Genomic DNA, 13,815 nt, shown 5'->3' on the forward strand with positions numbered 1-13,815 from the left:
CCGGTGTTTTTCTCAATTGTTCGACCACAGAATAGTCCTGTACTTTCATCTTCCTCAGGAACTCTTCAGCCTCTTCTTCGGATACAGGTTTCTTGGTTGCAACTAGGTTGGTTCTTCTTAGCTCCACCGGAGCAAAACATCGACCTGATCGAGTCAGCCCTTGCGCTTCACAACTGACTTCTTCCACCTGTTTTCCCTTGTACATCACCACCACCTTTTCATATTTCCAAGGCACAACCCTGCTGTCAATCATCGGTAGTTGGACCACAGGCCTTATGGTCACCAGTTCTCTACATACCCCTTTTAACACGACTGCCGGTGTGGGCGGGATCCCTGCTATTACCAGCTTGCTTGGCTCGGATTTGCTTGTTATGGCGGACGGGCTCTTTCCCAATATCACTACCGGCTTGACGCCTTCTCCCTGCGATTGCACACTCGTTCCTCCACTGGTCGAGACTTCTTTCGGGGCGGCTTGGATCATCATTACTGTTTGTGAGGGTTTTCTCAATTCTCCTCCCTCGTACACCAACTCAATCATGTGAGTTTCGTGGTGCGCTGGCAGTGGGTTTTGGTTGATGTTAGGAGCTTCTGGTGTCTGGACCTCGATCTTATTGGTGTCAATAAGATCCTGTATGGCATGCCTTAACTTCCAGCACTTCTCGGTATCGTGCCCGAGCATCCCTGAACAATATTCACATCTGATTGATCGATCCAAATTCTGAGGTGGGGGATTTGGTTCTCGAGTCTGGACAGGACTAACCAAACCCAATTGCCGCAGCTTGTGGAACAAAGCGGTGTAGGTTTCTCCCAGCTCCGTGAAGGTTCTCTTCTTCCGCAACCTGTCATTCCTAGCATCTGGATTTCCCCGAAAGCCTGCCCCTGAAGGGTTTCTATATGCCCTTGGTGGAGGGTAGGTGTTTTGTGGTGGTGCATATATGTTCTGGGGAGCCGGTGCGCGCCATTGTGGGCGAACCGGAGGCTGAGTGTATGCCTGGGCTTGGTGTACGGAACAATGTGGTTCTCGAGGTGGATAGAAATTTTGTGGTGAGCTGTATGGGTATTCTGACCTGTGAGGTCTGGGTTGGTTGTAGCGTGGCCTGCCAGCCCTGGACCAACTGCCTGCCTCGATCGTGGCAACCTCTTCTTTCTTTCTTCTCAACGCACCTCCCGTGCCGTTTTGAATAGCCTGGGTTGTGGCCTTGAGTGCCAAATAGTTCAAGATCTTGTCAGACCTCAAACCATCTTCTATCATGACCCCTATCTTGACCACCTCGTTGAAAGATTTTCCAACCGTTGTCACCAAGTGACCAAAGTAGGTTGGATCCAATGTCTGCAAAAAATAGTCCACCATCTCTCCCTCTCTCATGGGAGGATCGACTCTAGCTGCTTGCTCTCTCCAGCGGAACCCGAACTCGCGAAAATTTTCCCCGGGTTTCTTCCCAGTTCTCAATAGTGTGAGACGGTCAGGGACTATCTCGAGATTGTACTGGAAATGACCTGCAAAAGCCTGCGCCAGATCATCCCATGTGTACCACCTGCTGAAATCCTGCCTGGTATACCATTCCAGTGCAGATCCGCTCAGACTTTGGCCGAAATAAGCTATCAACAGCTCATCCTTGCCGCCTGCCCCTCTCATTTTGCTACAGAATCCCCGCAAATGTGCCATGGGATCACCGTGCCCTTCATATAAATCAAACTTAGGCATCTTAAAACCGGCCGGGAGTTGGACGTCTGGGAAAGGACACAGATCTTTGTATGCTATGCTGATTTGATTGCCCAATCCGTGCAAGTTCCTGAAGGACTGCTCCAGGCTTTTGAACTTTCTCAACACTTCATCCTGTTCAGGAGCCTTAACTGGCTTCTCAACCTCTGCCGGCACTTCTAAATGTGGATTGTAAGCTTGAGGCTCGGGTGCATGGAATGTAGGCTCAGGGGGATAGTATTGTGTATCGTGAGCATGCATTGGTCGTTCTCTGCAAAGGGGCTGATGTAGGTCCCACAAAAATGGGAATATTGGGTGTTGGGAGAGGTTGATGGGGTGGTGGAGCTTGGGAATCATGAGGGCTTCTTTCTTGATGATAAAGGGGATTTGGGCGGCTTGTGGAAGGGCCGGAGTGAGGGTATTCTGGCATGTGCCCCAGTGTTTCAGGGCTCTTTTGTGTTTTGGCTATGGCTAGCTGCATTGCATTCATCTCTAGTCCCATCCTTTCAATCTTTTCCATCGCCTCTTTTAACAACTGGCTCATCGGCCTTTCTTCCTCGTTGCTATTCTCTGAAGTAGTCATGCTTGTTGCTACCGGTCCTTTGGATCTGGTTTGGTACGAGTGTGTTGCCAGAGTTCTTTAACAACTAACTTGTCTGGTATAGACAGCAACAAACTTTGTTAGCATTAGAGTTTAACAGATTTGATCATAGCACATAGAGGATGCAATGCACCTAGGCAGTTAACCGTTTCTACATGCTTTGCTTCAAACAACATGCGTCATCCCGGTTTGCTCATTCGTCCCTTTAAAGTATTTTGGGAAACCTTGTGTTTTTTTTTTATTATTATGTATTTTCTTTTCTCTCTTTATTAAAAGCGGTCGAATCTTATGGGGATTGCCTACGTATCACGTCCCCGCGTGAATCAGACCAGGCGTAGTTCTGCCTCGAAGTAAAGACACATAGAAATTCTTCCGGAGTCGCTTAATTTCATTATCAAAATTTGCTATTACACATTGCTTCAAACAAAATAGCAACAGTACAGACTCCACGGTTTTAAACTTGGTTTGAGGAAAAGAAAACAACATATGGGGAAACAACAAACAAAACGACCAGGACTCGATCAACAACTAATTTTCCAACTTAGGGACCCACGAGGCATCTTTCGGCCCTTTCGCGGCCCTAGGTGTAAGGTCTCTTTGCAAGCTCTTCAACTCGTTCATAATCCGGTGGACGCAGCCCATAATGGAAGCAATGAGGGTTTCCCGAGGTGTTTGCTCGCATGCCAAACATTTTAGGTAGATGTAATGCCCGATTTCGTCAATTCTTGCTCGAACGTTGTCCCTTTCTGCGAGCAACTGCCTTATCTGTCGGCTCTTTAATCCTAGCGTTTGTGCATTGGTGGCGAGCTGATCCTGGAACATATCCATTTGCCTTTCCATCCTTGTCATTGCATTGTAATAGCGTCTCCGGTCGGCTTGGGCATCTTGTGTTTGCTTGAAGATCCGCTCTTGCAGAGCGGAATTTGTTTCCTTTGCTGCTTTGACGCTCAGTTCACAATTCCTCATGACTTGCTGTAGGCGCTTCCTCCGGGCCATTGTACCTTCTGCCCATTTGACCCTCATCCTTGCTATGCAAGCCTCTGATTGGTCTAATTCTACTTGGCTCTGGATGACCTGATTTCTCAAACTGGCTATCAATCTTTCGTCGGAGCAACGCTTCTGTCGGTCGATGTTATTCTTACTGGCTTGGCGAAGGCGGGCCTTCAGGGTTTGGTTCTCTTGGGCTAGCTTGTCTTTTTCAGCCTGCTCTTGGGCGACTTGCACGTTGTTTTCGAATACAGTCCTTTCAACTTGTCGCTTCAGCTTCCTGATTTCAACCAGGTAACCTTCCTCTTTTGCGAGCCAGTCCCATTGTTCTTGCGATGACTCAACAAAATCTTGGAGGTGAGGCCATTTGGTTGGCCGTTTCACAACGTTCTTCTTGTTATGCCAAGTGAGATAGGCCGGCGAGACTTCACCCCTAGACACATCACCTACCCGGGTATTTGCCGTCAAGTACTGGCATTCACTCCATATGCAACGAACTGTCTTTTCAGGAAATTGGCCGTCACTGTCGACCTCGACTGCATAAGTGCTGAGATCTTCGTCCGGGTGTAGGACTTGACATCTTCCTAACTGTCTCATCACCCTGTAAGGGGCATAAGGTTGAATACCTCTGAGTCCCATCAAGAGGAAGTGAGGACCAGTGGCGGGCATGTAGATGATTTCTTCCACAGAAAGCCAACCCAAAGTCCAGTTTATTTGGTCTGCAGTGATGACCCGGAGATAGGATATCCATTCCTCAAACCCTCCCGGTGATCGGAAACCTGAAACCCTTAGGTTATAACCCTCGATGCAGCCCCCATTTGTAGACATGTAGCGCATATACTGAGGATGGCGACTCAAGTGTTCGATCATCCACATCTGTAACAACAAGTTGCACCCCTCGAAGAAGTCTGCTCCGGCCTTACAAGCCGTGAGGGCTCGGTATATTTCTGACACTATCATAGGAGAAAGGATGCTTTTATCGTTGGTAACTAGGACTTTGACGATTCCAGCCACTTTCAGGTCGATATTTCTATCTTTTCGGGGAAACACCACAAGGCCCAAAAATGCCACCATAAAAGCGAACCGCCTATGCTCATTCCATTTTACCAGATTTCCCCTGCTGCAAATACCGCTTTCTGGATCATTAAATCCTCCTATGCTCCCGTATCTCTGGTATATGAATTGTAGGGTAGAAAATCCTCTATCCAGTTCAGCGTACGGGACTCCCTTGCTTATCTTCAACAGATCCATGAATTTGTGTGAATTCACAGCTCTTGGAGCGATCAGGTATTTGTGTCTCAAACCTTCAGTGACGTCCATGTAACCCGCCATTTCTTCTAAGGTTGGGGTGAGTTCAAAATTCGCGAAACGGAACACGTTGTGGGCCGGATCCCAAAATGTAACCAAAGCCTTTATGATGTCGCACCGAGGCCTGACGTTCAACAAATCAACCAAACCTCCCAGGTGCAGTTTGACCTTGTCTTGCTCTGACTTTTCCAAATCCTCCCACCATAATCGCACTTCCAGGGGGATTTTGCTTCTAACTGTTACCGGCAAACTTGGACCTATGCTCATTCTGCATGTTTATTAGGGTGATTAAGCAAAGATCCAGACTCATTGGACTCAAATACCAAATTGACACACCCTTTTTTTTCTAGAAAAACGAAATTTGGTTGTTTCCGAAAAGTATGATGTCACCTTAAAAAACTTTCGTTATTTGGATTATACCTATATTTTGAAAAACAAGTTGAGCCCGATGGGGGTTGCCTACGTATCTCGCACCCTGCGAGAATCAAACTGACGTAGTTCAGGCATAAACCGAATTTTGGAGACACATTATTTTTCTCTTAGGAATGAATCAAAGACTCTTACTTTCTAAAACAAATTAATAAGACACACATTTTCTTTTCTTTTCTTTTTTTCAAAATTCTGGCAGAGTTTTAACCATTTTCTGGGTATTGATCTTTCAAAAATAATTATCTCCCTATCCGTTATTCAGAAAACCGGTCAGCATGCAAGCCTTGAAACAAGAAAATGCATAAAGCAAGCAGGATGCAGCATGATGGTCTTTATTCTCAGGTTGCTTGTCCTAGACGGACCCAGCCCCTGTGCTGAGTCCCCTAAGTCAAATGCATATGATGCAAATACGCATTCCTACTAGGGATCCGGCATGAAGTTAAGTTATACTAAGTTGTAAACCCTAGGTGTTTGTTCTAGACATGGCTTACCCGAGCGGACAACTCGAGCCAAGGATGGGAGCTGTGTACCGGTAACCAAAAGGCCATCCGATTTTGCAACTCCTCCGAATCCTCGTTCTATTTTGGGCATATGACACTAACAGAAAGAAGCCATGACCGGCGTGCGCTCCTCAAGAGAGAAGAGAAGGGTTTCGGCACAGTTTATATGTACAGTTCCAACAATATCAAAGCAGTAAAAGCAGCATTTAGCACATTAGGCTCAAAACATGTAATAAAATCAGATAATAAATAAAGCCAAATAATAACAATTATTCTAAGCTCGAATTCTTGACCCTGAACCAATGGTTCTGGGTCGAGGTCCCCAGCAGAGTCGCCAGAGCTATCACACCTCCTTTTTCCGCACCCGCGGGGGTGCAGCGGAGTTTTTTCCAATTAAAGGACAATCGAAACGGGATTGGTTTAATTATTTCAGAGTCGCCACTTGGGAGATTTAGGGTGTCCCAAGTCACCAATTTTAATCCCGAATCGAGGAAAATAATGACTCTATATTACAGTCCGCGTACTAGAAATCCGGATAAGGAATTCTGTTAACCCGGGAGAAGGTGTTAGGCATTCCCGAGTTCCGTGGTTCTAGCACGGTCGCTCAACTGTTATATTCGGCTTGATTATCTGATTTTATACAAGTGTGAACTTATGTGCAAAATTTAACTTTTAACCGCTTTTATCATTTACTGTTATTTTATAAGACTTGCAACGTCGTGAAAACATATCTCGAACCATGTTACATCAATGCTCCCGTGGTTGTTGACATATCTCGACTCGGTTGAGATTTGGATTTGGGTCACATAAATGTGCACCCGAATTAAGGAGAATAAATTATTAAGACGCGCCTAAAGCAACTAGCGTATTGTTGTTTTGGGGAAGGCCGAAAAATTCGCTAAACGGCCTGTCCCGAATTCTAAGTGTTTTAATATATATACAGTTAGAGGGCCCCGCAGCTGTGTACATTTTTGTTTGACGAGGCTCGTCTCGTTCTACTTTTAAAAGGAATTTGCGACGTCATGGACATGCATCTCGAACCACGTCACAATCAATGTACCCGTGATTAGAAATACATTTCGAATCCGTCGAGATTTGGATTTGGGTCACATAAATGCGCACCCGATTTTAAGAAGGTAAAATTATTAAATACGCGCTTAAAGAGGCTATCGCGTTATTATTCTGGGAGGGCCGTGAGGTTTGCTAAACGGCCCGTCCTGGAAAACTGAATGCTTCGATAATGTACATTTAGCGAGGGCCCCGTAGCTTGTGCGTTTTTATTTGTCGAGGCTCATCTCGTTTTTATTATAAAAGGATATCCTATAGCAACTACGTTTCTTGTCGCATTTGTCTCCATTAGTTGAGAATAAAAATGACCCTACTCAATTACATGCTTGCAGGTTATTATAACGGAATTCCGAGTGCCTTTGCAGAGTAAGAAAACATGGCCATGCACATGGGCAGCTAATCGAGCATTGTGGGCCCAAACCCAGCCCACACAGTATCGGCTGGACCTGGGCCGATGCCTTTCTGATGAAAGCCTGTTGGGTTCGTTTGATCCGGGATCGACCTTCGTGAGGTTGAGAAGTGCAGGCTTGCGCCGTTTATTTTAAGGCAATGGTTTGCCAATTATAGGGGGACAATTTATCAAAAGGACACAAAATTAACTAACATGGATAGTTCTATGTATTTAAGGACATGCTAACCCTATAAAACCTAAGATACAACCTACTGCATTGGGGACCCCTTTTATCTATCAGCCTACATATACAAACTAACATTCAATCACCATATATTGATATCTACTGGGCACACAGGCTACCTTCAGTATCTAAACAAGAATGTAAACTATTATACATTAAATGAGGTTCAATATAACAGTTTATGTACGAAATAAACAACTTCAGCTCTTCTCTTTTATATTCACGCTTAAACTCTCAAGTTACATTGGCACTATTAATCGTGTACCTGGTATAGCAAAGCAGAAGAAGAAGGAGAATTGTCAGCTGAGTGGTATGCAGCAAATACAGCAACAGCAGATAAACAACAATAACACAGCAACAATCCAACAACCACAAATGTTTTCCACAGCCCACAGACAACCAGCAATATTTCCCAGAACAAAGAAAACCAGCAAATAGTCGAGCACCAAATGAGAAATCCCAGGAAAGAGTGATGAAACAACAGCAATACCAGAGTATTCAATGCAGCAACACCAACAGTTCAACAATCACAAGCAGCTCAGTCAATGCAAACCACAGAACTTGGCCGAGACAGCTTGACCAATATGAACTCTTATACAACTTTTCAGACAGTGTTTGGTTACAGTGTTTACTGGAAATTAACTTATGTTTTCAGTCTTTTTCTTTAAACTCACAAGACCTCTCTTCAGACTAAAAATTTTCCAGCCCCTTTTAAGTTCTCAACTGGCCTATTTATAAGCCAACAATCCAGTGCAGTCAAGCTGCCCATACCCCTTAACTCCCCATGCCTAAAGGCATCTTTCTCGGAATCCTTAATCAGCCCCCATGCCCTGTCTCATTACTCTAATCAAGGGTTATGGGTTTAGTTAAGTATTCAATTAATTCCCATACTCTTAGGTCTGGTCCCCCATTGGCATTAATTTAATCCTAATTCAGTACCCCATTTGTCAGCTCACTTAAACTAATTACTTCTGTTCTTTTTAACACCCCAGAATACCCCTGCTTAACCTTGATTATTACTGCCCTGCCCATTGCATCATCAGGGTATTTTGAACTCGTAAAAGCTCAAATTCAGGACTACCCTGGACTGAACCTTTTCAGTCATTTTTGCAATGCAAACAAACTTATTTCAGACAATGCTGGGCATTCAGTCAGTGACAAGGTTCAATTAGTCATGTGACATTATTAGCTCATTCGATCCATTAGTTATAGAAAACTAATCGACGACGTTTATCGAGTCGACTATACTAATTATAACAGGTAATAATCAGTCGTTCAAATAAACAAACACATACAGGGACCTACAGGCATCAAACAACTTTTGTTCAATTATTGGGAACCTATATGAACTATTTATGCGTCGACTAATCTAATCGAACATGTATATCACAGAATACGTTCAAAACATACACAGAAGACAATCGACCAAATAAAAGGTCTTTACAAGGACGGAAGAAATCAGAAAAATAACAAAAGAACAAACAAACACAACGAAACATGCTGACAACTTAATTAGAACTAAACAAAGGGAAAGGAAAACTTACCGAAAAATGTTTAAACCAAACAGACCCAAATCAGACTCAACTTTGACCATTTGAGGCCGAACAAATTTTAACCAGGGTGTTCTCACATGAGAACACCTTGGTTAAGATCCATTAAACCTCAAACCCCTTTCAAGACCGGCCGGATTCCCCAGGTGCATGTGTTCTAAGGTCTGGATTTTCAGATCTGGTTTTTTAGGAGTTGTGGGTAGATTCGGACCAAACCAAGTCTGGTTTGGTCACGAGGAGGGTCCGCGGAGTGTCTGGTATGAAGATGGGGTGGTTTGGTATAGGTCCGGGTTCGACTCGAATCTTCAAATGAAGATTTGAGACGAGGGAAGGTGATTCGAGGCTAGGGGTAACAGATCCATGTTCAGGAGAGTGAGGGGGTCTTAGGGTGTTCAGGAGGTGGTCACCGGCGTTCGTGCCGCCGGGTTCTGGTGAAAGGGAAGCTAGGGTGGCTGCTAGGGTTTGGGGGGGGGGGCTTCAGTGTTTGGGTGAAGACGATGAGTGGAGGGGGGTTCGAATAGGGGGCGTGGGGTATGATAGAAGGCTTATATACGGGGAGGCTGATTCAATCCTGGCCGTTGGATTGATCACAATTGATGGCCAGGATTGGGGAAGCTTAACCATACAGTGTCGTTTGGTTAGGTAGGGGGGTCGGTCAAAATGGGAATGGGTCGGGTCATGAGGGCCAATAAAGGCCATCGGATCAATGGAATGAATGGCTAAGATCAACCGTCCCTGAAACGACGTCGTTTGGGTTCGTACTTGGACATGCCTAGTTTGGACTGGACTTGTGCTGGTTTAGGCCCATTTTTTTGTTTTATTTCCTGGGCCTGACCCGATTTTCATTCACTCTTTTTGTTCTCTATTATATTTTTATTTTATTTTTTCTTTTAAAACAAAAATGAAATAACAATAATAAAACAATGAAATTAAAACCAACAACAATGTAACATTTTAACACAATTATCACAAAAATATTTGAGTTAACTAAAAACCTAGAACGAACGATGCACATATATTTTTGAATTTTCTTTTAACGACCGAGTTACGGTTTGATTACCAGGACAGACATACTTTGTATTTTTGATTGATAGCATCAAATGTAACATGGACCGAACCACCAATGACTGACAACACGCGTCACGAACACACGAAAAATTGTACAGCGGAGTCATTTGTCACTATTTTTGTTTTCTTTTGGAGCAACTGTCCATGAAGCAAAAATCACGTGCTTACACTATCTCCTTTTATAAATCCTCCCTTTAATAGTGTTATGCATGAAACATTGTCTCTGTATAATATTGTGGGTCTTTTAGCACATTCCAACCCACATGTTTCTCGAATGAATCACTGATCTCAATCATATGCACTCCCTACTTGCCGGTTTGAAATCGAGCTTTATGGGTATCGGATAAATAACCTGCATCTGCATTACCAATACGATCTGCACCACTTTTGTTAGCATTAACAAGATAAATAAGTGCACCATCTACACCGAGATGGAGTATTTTAGGACCAAGGAGCTCCTCATCCTCTTCTATAGGTTGGAACAGATCCTTATTCACTTCAAGTGATTGAATATTCATTGGTGTACTTAATGGGTACACTTTGTCCATGTAAAAGTATTTTTAAGACCCTCTTGGAGCTCTTCCAAAGTTCCAATAAGATTTATGTCACCAACATAAATAGCAAGTGTAACAAATTTTGATGACATTTTTTTATAAAAATACATGGACAAATAACATAATTTATGTAACTTTCTTTCAGCAAATATTTACTGAGACGATTATACCACACGCGCACAGGTTGCTTTAAACCGTACAAAGATCTTTATAATTTGATCGAGTACATTTCTCAAGACTTTGAATTATATGCTTCGGGCATTTTCAATCCTTCAAGGATCTTCATATAGATTTAGCCAAATAAGTCATATAGGTTAAGAGTTGTATCTAAATGGTATGACATCTTCAAGTGTCTGGACTGCTAGTCCGGTCCTCACAATCTTTTACAATATTGTGCACTATATTGTATTAAATATATCGTCGACGATCATTTTGTGTCAGTTCCAAAGTGACATAACTTGTGGAGATCTCATCACTTTTTTTATTTTCAGGTACCTGAACTTTTTCGGGAGTTTCATGAAATGTTATGTCGTGGACTCTTCTAGAGCTTATTTCTTCTTCATTATGATCATTTTGATCATTAACTCCTACTATTTTTCAAGGATTGTTACCTTTGGAACCGATTGGTCTACCACGCTTCATGTGTACAGTAAACTCTATCCTTCAGGGACTTTAATTTTAATAGGAGCATTTGCAGCTGAAATATGATATTTAATTTTAGATCAGCAAATGCTTCTGGCATTCGACTTGAATTATCTTCTAAGTGAGGATCATGATAATTCGATTCATATAGCATATTTTTCAACTATTTATTCCATCCCCCAAATGTTAGAAAAACTAACATATATCCCCAATCATCTTTGGGAAACATATCTTTGTGTATTATGGTAGAGAAATTAATCATATACCACGCAACAAAAGATAGTAAAAATATTTGGTTTCTGATCCTAAACCAATTGTGAAGGGATGACTTATCATATATTGTTGATCTGATGCATACAAGTGTTGCTATATGCAATTTAGAAAATCTTAAACCAACACATGAAGCTTTGTTCTCATGAGCAATGGTTTATCCATTAATAGGAGATATTCAATGCTAAACCAGCTTGGATATAAACCAACATTATCAAGATGAACTATCTTGATTTCATAATCTGAAAATTATGCTCTTAATCAAGAAAAGCAATTCCAAATGCCAAACTGCAGGTTGACAATAATTACACATGTAACCATCTCATATATGCACCTATAAGTGGTTCACATGATATGTGAACGGGCCCATATTCACCTTTTATATATTTCAGAATCAGGGGTCTTAGTCCCAACTTTAGCTGGTATAATCAATTCATTATGAGAACAAGCAACACATGAGAATTCCTGAAGAATCTTCTAGTTCTTTAGTATATGCTTATATGAATTCTCAAATATCTCATTTAAAAATGGCAAATGAAAACTTCAAGTTTATCATGTCATGTGCTATCTCTTAGTAAACTTCTGGTTTACATGGCATAAACTTTTGCTTTAGTAAACTTCTGGTTTATTGTGATACATGATATATTACAAATTAAAGAATAAGGCGGGTAACTTCTTACATACATATTATTTTACCCCCTATGATTGTGGAAACATGAAGATTATCAATCTTCCAATAATTTATAGTCTCAATATGATAGCCATTTGTATTAGTAAACTTCAGATTTACTACAACATATGTTTTGACCATAATCATATAATATGAATGACATATTTGTATATAGGCTCTTCTAGAGCCTTCATTTATTATCCACAATCTAATATTTATCTGGCACTACTGGTGTCATGTATTCTTTAGGCAAACATTTAGCTCTTCAAGAGTTGTTGATACATTTTGTACTATCAAATGTTGCTCAGACACTGCTGGTGTCATGAGAGAAAATTACAATCAAATAAACAATGTAAAACAATTGTTTAAGCACACGAAAACTCCTTTTCATAATATTTTTCCACTTCAGGAGGCAATTTCAATTGTATTACTTCTTCAGGAGCAAATTTAAAATACGAAATATTGAGTATATATTCTCTCAATTATATTAACTCTTCTGGAGGTGAATTATAATGTATTCACATCAAGAGCGCGTTCATATTTACCCGACTTATTAGTATTGTCACATTCACTTCAGGGAATGGATTAATATTATCAAAAGTTCTCATCCTTCAGGAAATCGAACATAATTATCTGAATGCGCATTAATCACATCAAATTGTGATGCCTCAACCTCTTTTAAAATATTTACTACTTCAGGAGCAAATCGAGACGTGCATTTAATATAGAGAATATTTATGTAGCTTATCTTCAATTGTAACCATAGAAAGCCTAAATTATCACTTCTGGTGATCATAGACATATACTACTTCTGGTAGTTAACAAAATATAATTACAATGAGATACACGAAATATAACCACTTCTTGTGGTTGTATATTTCTTGCAAACTCTGCTAGAGTTTAAGTTGATCTAATAATGTTATCCATATTCTTCAAAATGACATAAAACAAGATATATTATAGTAAACATCATTATCAAATCATAATTTTTCTTTATGTACAATAATTACATAACCATACTATCTATTACAAATAACAAAAATTAAAATATTTACATTTCTACAGATTCACCACCGATTACATGACTTGTTTCTCCTTCTGGGAGTGCAAGGTAACCAGTTACATCCAAATGCATGAAGTCTAAATTATCTTTAGAAATAAAATTTGCTTCAACATTTTTCTCTGTCTTCTTTAGGGAGGCTTGATAAAGCTCAATCAGGTGCTTTGGCGTGCGACAGGTACGTGACTAGTGCTCTTTTTCTCCACATCTATAACATGCATTTTCTGCATTTGGTGCTTGCACCGCTTCATGCTTTTGTTCCTTCCTTTTCCACTACTGGTGGTGAGGAGTGTTCTTTGGTGCATTATTATTACCATGATTAGAGTTTCTTTCCCGACACGACCATGACCACGACTGAGGCCACGACCTTTTCCACGTTTAGCCTGGTGGAAGTTCGTCTCATTCACTTCAGGGAATGGATAAGAACCAATAGGTCGACATTCATGATTTTTCATTAATAGCCCATTATGTCGCTCGGCTATAAAAAGATGTGAGATAAGTTCAGAATACTTTTTAAATCCCATCTCTTGATATTGCTGCTGCAGGAGCATATTCGAGGCATGAAAAGTGGTGAAAATTTTCCCCAACATATCATGATCAGTAATATTATCACCACATAACTTCAATTGGGAAATAATTCTAAACATAGCAAAATTATACTCACTGATAGATTTAAAATCTTGTAGCCTTAGATGAGTCCAATCATATCGTGCCTGTGGAAGAACGACCATCTTCAGGTGGTCATATCTATCTTTCAAATTATTCCACAGT

This window comes from Nicotiana tabacum, chromosome 18, assembly GCF_000715075.1.
Source record: "Nicotiana tabacum cultivar K326 chromosome 18, ASM71507v2, whole genome shotgun sequence".
In the NCBI taxonomy this organism is placed as follows: Eukaryota; Viridiplantae; Streptophyta; class Magnoliopsida; order Solanales; family Solanaceae; genus Nicotiana; species Nicotiana tabacum.